Below are 7736 nucleotides of genomic sequence, written 5' to 3' on the forward strand. Positions count from 1 at the left end.
GGTAGATCAGATCAGAGGGTTGCTGGTCTGATCCTTAAGTGTTAAGATGACCTTGAGCCAGACTCCTAACTTCCCCTGCCGAGCTGGACGTCGCGTCGCACCGTCGCCACCGCAGTGTGTGTTTGTGTGTGTGTGTGTGTGTGTGTGTGTGTGTGTGTGTGTATGCACTCTCTTCCATGACAATGCTCAGCTACTTTTTCATGTACCCCTCCTGAACTTATCTTTCTTTCCACGCCCCCATACACACCTACTCTCCCCTCCCTGTTGCCTCTTCTCCTCGCCTCCCCTCACCTCCCCTCCCCCCCCTCTCCCCTCTCCCCTCTCCCCCGCTCACCTCCTCCCTCTCCCCTCACCTCACCTCCTCTCCCCCGCTCTCCTCCCCTCCCCCAGTGGAGGATATCGGATCAGAGGATGGAACTCACCGACAAGGGTATCTATATTTAATATTAAAGCACACACACACACACACACACACACACACACACACACACACACACACACACACACACACACAAAGAGAGACTCACACACACACACACACACACACACACACACACACACTAACGTGAGCACATAGCGGCACACATGCTTAGTGCCAAATAAAGAGTTATCAGAGGCTGTGCAAGGTGTGTTGTAACACACAGGAGAATGCCTGGTAGAACACACACACACACACACACACACACACCACTTGGAGCTCCAGGATGGATGGGGCATCATTAGGCAGAGGAGTATGGTCATTCTCAGCAGAAACGGCCATGCTCATAGTACACATCCATCTCTCTCTCCTTCACCCTCTCACACACACTCTCTCTCTCTCACCCTCTCACACACACACTCTCTCTCTCTAACAGACACTCTCTCCTTCTGTCCCTCTTTCTTTCACCCTCACAAACACTCTCTCCATCTCTCTCTCACTCTCTCACACACACTCTCTCATTCTGTCCCTCTCGCTCTCACCCTCTAACAGACACTCTCTCCTTCTGTCCCTCTCTCTCTCACCCTCTCACAGACACTCTCTCCTTATGTCCCTCTCTCTCTCACCCTCTCACAAACAATCTCCTTCTGACTCTATCTCTCACCCTCTCACACTCTCTGCTTCTGTCCCTCTCTCCCTCTCTCTCTCACAGACACTCACATACAGATAGAGAGAGAGGGAGATGGAGAGAGATAGAGAGGGATAGAAAGAGAGACATACAGATAGAGAGAAGAGGGGAAGATCCTGAAAAACAGTCACAGGTTAATGCCAACTCACAGCATTAGTCTATGTATGTTTTGTGCTTTATTTACCCCCCCCCCCCCCCCACACACACACACAAATAAACACACAAAGAGACAGACATGTCTAAGATATAAGATATAAGATATAAGCAGGGAGAAAGGGACAGAGGAGACAGAGGAAACGTCATGCAGTCATTTTGCTCCTTCCCAGTCGTTCCCTGTGAGATCTCTCCTCTCCTCTCCTCTCCTCTCCCCTCCTCTTCTCTCCTCTCCTCTCCCCTCCTCTCCTCTCCTCTCCCCTCCTCTCCTCTCCTCTCCTCTCCTCCCCTCTCCTCTCCTCTCCTCTCCTCTTCTCTCCTCTCCTCTCCTCCCATCCTTCACATTATATTATAGTTGGCACGTGGAGTTTCAGTTTTAATATCAAACTGAAACTGAAATACCTTGTGTGTGTGTGTGTGTTTGTGTGTGTGCACGTGTTGTCTCCTTGGGAATCATTGATCTGAGGGTATCATACAGTATCAGGTAATAGCCCTGGAACAGCACAGACAACAGCAATATTTAAATTAAGCCGAGGAAGTTCAGTGTGTATGTGTGTGTGTGGTGTGTGTGCGTGTGCGTGTGTGCGTGCGTGTGTGTGTGTGCGTGCGTGTGTCTGTGTGTTTGTGTGTGTGAGTGTATGTTCATTTGAACACATGTGATTTTAGGTTTTAAATATTTTAATTTATATGTCTGCTATATACAATATACAATAAATTAATGTTGCAGTAAAGAACAGAACAGAGAGAAAGTGTGTGTGTGTATGTGTGTTCTTGCTAAGTGTGTGTGTGTATGTGTGTTCTTGCTAAGTGTGTGTGTGTATGTGTGTTCTTGCTAAGTGTGTGTGTGTGTGTGTGTGTGTGTGTGTGTGTGTGTGTGTGTGTGTACTTACTGTGTGTGTACGTGTTTGTGTGTGTGTGTACTTGCTAAGTGTGTGTGTGTGCGTGTTTGTGTGTGTGTGCTTGCTAAGTGTGTGTGTGTGTGTTTGTGTGTGTGTGTGCTTTTAAAAAAAGAGAAGGTCTTAGCCACGGGCGATCACGGAGCAGAATGGAGTTTCTTCCCGTGGTTGTTGGGCGACAGATAGACAGACCGGCCTATTGGGAATCAATGGCCAAGCTCAGCCATTGAGCAACTGTCTGCCTTCCCATTGTGGCGCATTTCAGAAACAATTTGACAATAACATCAGCGCTGGATAGAGGAGCCCAGTCAATAGACACGGAGCGGGTGTGAAGGACAATTTAAAGAGCGCCGTCATCTCGCTGCGCCGTGTGTGAGCGGGGGGGAGGGTGTGTGTGTGTGTGTGTGTGTGTGTGTGTGCGCGTGTGTGTGCGTGTGTGTGAGTGTGTGTGTGTGTGTGCGTGTGTGTGTGAGTGTGTGTGTGTGTGTGTGTGTGTGTGTGTGCGTGCGTGTGAGTGTGTGTGTGTGTGTGCGTGTGTGTGAGTGTGTGTGTGTGTGTGTTCCTATGTTAGTTTGTGTGTTCCCACATGACTTTGTGCGTGCGTGTGTGTGTGTGTGCGTGTGTGCGTGTGTGTGTTTGTGTGTGTGCGCATATGTGTATAGATGTTGTGTATAGTATGTGTCGTGCTTAGCCCACACTCTTCCTGAACAGCAGTGACAGCAGAGTTGTGTGTGTTGTGTTTTGTTGTGTACCCTTCACAGAGGGAAATAAGCTCCCTTAACTTTCATTAAAAGTGAGTTACTGCGTGTTCAGACAGAGACACACACACACACACACACACACATACATGGGGACACAGAGTACAGCTCATGGCCAAATGTTTCCTCACAAGGTTACAGGGGCCGAGCGAGACTAAAGTAAGGGCTTCCATTCTGAGTGTTGGCTAATTCAATCATTAATCTGTTGAAGTTTTTTGAGCAATATTTACAAAATTATTGAATGATTACGAAAAATTACAGATGTTTTGATTATGCAAGTGATTTCATGAAAACAAATTATACAAAGCCATTTATTCAAATTATGATTTTTTTTGTATAATTGAAAATCAGGCCATCTAAAAAAATATATTTCTGCAGCAAAATTTCTACAATAATTTGAGTGCATGTAAATCAATCGAATCAGAACAAATATATTAAATAGGAAATAGTTTGATCACAATTGCTCTCCGGGTACTTGTATGTTATTTTTTACAATAGACAAAAATAACAAACTTTAATTGAAAATGACATATTTGAATATATATATATATATATATATATATATATATATATATATATATATATATATATACGTATATATTCTTTATATGTGTGTGTGTGTGTGTGTGTGTGTGTGTGTGTGTGTGTGTGTGTGTGTGTGTGTGTGTGCCTGAGTGTGCGTGTGTGTGTGCGTGCTGGCATGCATGCGTCAGTGTGTATGTGTATGTTCGTGCGTGCGTGTGTGTGGGGGGTTACGTAGAGGTGTGGACAGTTAAGGTGAGGGTCAGAGTAGGACGCCATGCGCTGGGTGGATGAACAGAGGCAGGGAGAGAGAAAAAGATTTCTTAAGATTATGTAATTTGTTTATTTGAATGGTAATACTTTACAATAAGGGTACATTAATTAAACATAAATTTAACCTTTCATTAACATTAGCTAATGCAGTAATAAGCATCAAGCAACAGTTAATTAACAGTTAATGGTCTAGCAAACATTATCTAATGTTGTTAATGTTTACTAATAATGTTTATGTTAACCACGGTATTAATTTCTACATTATTTAATAAGGTTGACCCTAGCTCACTAACCATAATCCTAACCCCAACCCTAACACCAACCCCATACTAATGCGATATGCTTATTACTGCATTCATTAATGTCAATTAATGGTTAATTAATTAATTGATCTCCGTTATTGCAAGGTCATACTACAAATTTTGTATAGTGTTGTGTAAATGTATACATGATTTTTATAAATAAATTATGATGCTATAGATAATGTTTTCAACGTGGAATGACAAACAAATATAACAGACAATAAATGTGTACTGTATGTATTTCTTCAGTGTGTGAACACCCAAGATAACGTGTGTAACATTAACCGGTTACAACGTCATTGACGTTCCCTCTCGTCTCCATGTTGTGTTCTGTGGCCTTCACAGCTGAAGACCTTCTCTCCCCAATGATGACTTCATATGTCAATCCTGCGCTCCAAACACTCACACACAATCACACACACCATGCACAAACACACACACACACACACACACACACACACACACACACACACACACACACACACACACACACTGACACACACAGGCAACCATGCATTTGCACACAATTTCATTCACTTAAACACAAACACACACACGAACGCACACACACACACACACACACGCACACGCACACGCACACACGCACGCACTCACACACACACACACACACACACACACACACACACACACACACACACTGTCCTATTTATACACACAGGCCGGTATGGCGGTGGCTAGTTTTGGCTCTCTGTGTAATCTAATCAACCCCTCCAACAGAAAGCCCAGCGTCAGCGACTCCACGGCTGTTTGCATGGTCCCTGATCGCCCTTCCCCTCCTGCCTTTAATAAACTGAAATGGCCCAAACCACGCGGAAGGCTCCAGTCGTCACAACCCTTTACCTCCACGCTCTTCATCTCGCTCTTCATCTCCCCTGGTCGGTGTCCTTCAGTCCGCCTCCATATTGATCCACAACTCCTGGACAGCTCCCCGCACAACTTGGAAGCCCTTACACACACACACATACATATACATACATACACACACACACACACACACACATACATAAACATACATACACACATACATACACCCACACACACATACACACACACACACACACACACACACACACACACATACACACACACACGCATACACACAAACTATCTCATCATGCATATGTGTGCTCTCTCTATGTCACTTTATTTTTTCACATAGTGAGACACACACACACATACACATACAAGCACAAACCCACACACACCACACAATACACACACGACACACACTGTCACATTGTGATGATAATGGCATCCATGTTGTTGCTTTGAGGGTCAGCAGGTCAACATAAGCTTCTTAATGGACTGTGAAATAAGCCTAACTGCATTAACCTCCAAGATCACACTCTCTCACACACACACACACACACACACACACACACATTGATATGTACCACATATCTAAACATATAAAATGATGCATATGTATTGGCAACCACATGCATGATCTCTCACACACACACACACACACTAGGTTGCGATTGGATTAGTCTTTAATTTGGCGAGGTGATCACACCTTGAGGAGCCATAGAGAGAGAGAGAGCGCTCTTCAATCAGATGGAGTGATGGAGCGAGAGATGAGGAGATGGAGAGATGATGGAGGGAGGGGGCAATGGAAAGTGTGAAAGGCAGGTATATACCTGGAGACGGGAAAGTTACACAGAAACACACAGGCACACACACACACACACACTATGTGTAATAATAAGATGATGCACAGTGCAATTTTTGTCTCACCTTTCAAAGTGTATTAAAATATAGGCACTCTAAGTGTATGGTTATTTCCTCCCACACACTCACACGCACACACACAAACACGCACACACACATACACACACACAAACACGCACACACAAACACGTACACACACACACACACACTCATGCCCAAGGACTCCTACATTAGGTGTACACGCCCACTCACAGTAGATGCGCGGCCCAGTCACCTGGTCGGTGTCAGCGCTGGAGCCTCTGGGTAGGGATGACCTCTGACCCCACCTGTCACTCGCCATATGCTTTCCTCTCAGTGCATTACTCCTGCAGCCATGAGCAGCTAGAATACAACCGGCTAGAATACAACCGGCTATATTATAACCGGCTAGAATATAACCGGCTAGAATATAACCGGCTAGAATACAACCAGCTAGAATACAACCAGCTAGACTATAACCAGCTAGACTACAACCAGCTAGACTACAACCAGCTAGAATACAACCAGCTAGACTACAACCAGCTAGAATATAACCAGCTAGAGATACAACCAGCTAGAATACAACCAGCTAGACTATAACCAGCTAGACTATAACCAGCTAGAATATAACCAGCTAGAATACAACCAGCTAGAATACAACCAGCTAGACTACAACCAGCTAGACTATTAACCAGCTAGAATACAACCAGCTAGACTATAACCAGCTAGAATACAACCAGCTATATTATAACCAGCTAGAATATAACCAGCTAGAATACAACCAGCTAGACTATAACCAGCTAGACTATAACCAGCTAGAATACAACCAGCTAGAATATAACCAGCCAGAATATAACCAGCGATATTATAACCAGCTAGAATATAACCAGCAATAATATAACCAGCTAGAATTATAACCAGCGATAATATAACCAGCTAGAATATAACCAGCGATAATATAACCAGCTAGAATATAAACCAGCGATAATATAACCAGCTAGAATATAACCAGCGATAATATAACCAGCTAGAATATAACCAGCTATAATAAGAGCCTGCAGCAGGGACTCCTCTTTTGCTGAATTATTTTTTGTACATACATTATAGCTGAAAATATAAAAATATCGCAATATAATTTGTGATATCAAGGTTTCCTTGACTTAGCTACCTGATCATTTATGAGCCGCAATTCTTAACTCTTAATCTCGGTACTTTATTATTTTTCTTGTCTTTTCTCTTTACTTATATTTTTTCTCTTCTTTTCTTTCTACTCTTTTCTTCTCCTCTCCTCTGCTCTCCTCCTCTCCTCTCCTCTGCTGTCCTCTCTCTCCTCTCCTCTCCTCTCCTCTGCTCTCCTCTCCTCTCCTCTCTCCTCTCCTCTCCTCTCTCCTCTCCTCTCCTCTGCTCTCCTCTCCTCTCCCCTCTCCTCTCCTCTCCTCTCCTCTCTCCTCTCCTCTCCTCTCCTCTCCTCTGCTCTCCCTGCTCCCCTCTGCTCGTCTGGTCTGCTCTGCTCTAGTCTCTGCTCGTCTGGCCTGTCTGCTGTTTAATCTAATGGGTGTTGCTCTAATCGTGGCGCACAGAGGATTTGGGGTGAAGACGGGTGGAGGTGGGGGGCGGGGGGGCACCCGCGCTGCATCTTAAATCAGTCTTAATTTTTTGCTCCCTGCCATTAAAGAACCACCATTAGGCCCTTCTCTCCCTCGCCTCATTTCCTCCTTGCTCTTGTTTCACTTTTTCAATTTGTGCGAGAGGGGGAGTTCACTCCTCATAAAATTTCACTTTGGCCGGCCTACCATTTGCATCTGAGCCAATAAATAGCAATTAGCATTAACAATTAAACCAGCCAGTGGAACCACAGGCCGCTCCCTCAGACGGCCTGATGGATGGCAAGGTGCACAGCAAAGAGGAAGGCTTTTCATTTGTGTGTGCGTCCGGTCTGTGTGTGTGTGTGTGTGTGGGTGTGTTTAGTGTTGGAGTTCGTTTGTCAGGTGTGTGTATGTGTGTCTGGGTTTCTGG

The 7736-nt window shown here is 44.7% G+C and overlaps 1 protein-coding gene across 1 annotated transcript in view; it reads left to right on the forward strand.

Annotated features, from left to right (window-relative positions):
• Positions 1 to 7736, forward strand: part of LOC311356156 (BTB/POZ domain-containing protein 1-like) — a gene marked incomplete at its 5' end in the record, with an annotated part of 24124 nt that overhangs the window by 12888 nt on the left and 3500 nt on the right. The gene's annotated exons all lie outside the window — the stretch shown is intronic.

This window comes from Micromesistius poutassou (assembly GCF_964030765.1).
Source record: "Micromesistius poutassou genome assembly, chromosome: 12".
Lineage (NCBI taxonomy): Eukaryota > Metazoa > Chordata > Actinopteri > Gadiformes > Gadidae > Micromesistius > Micromesistius poutassou.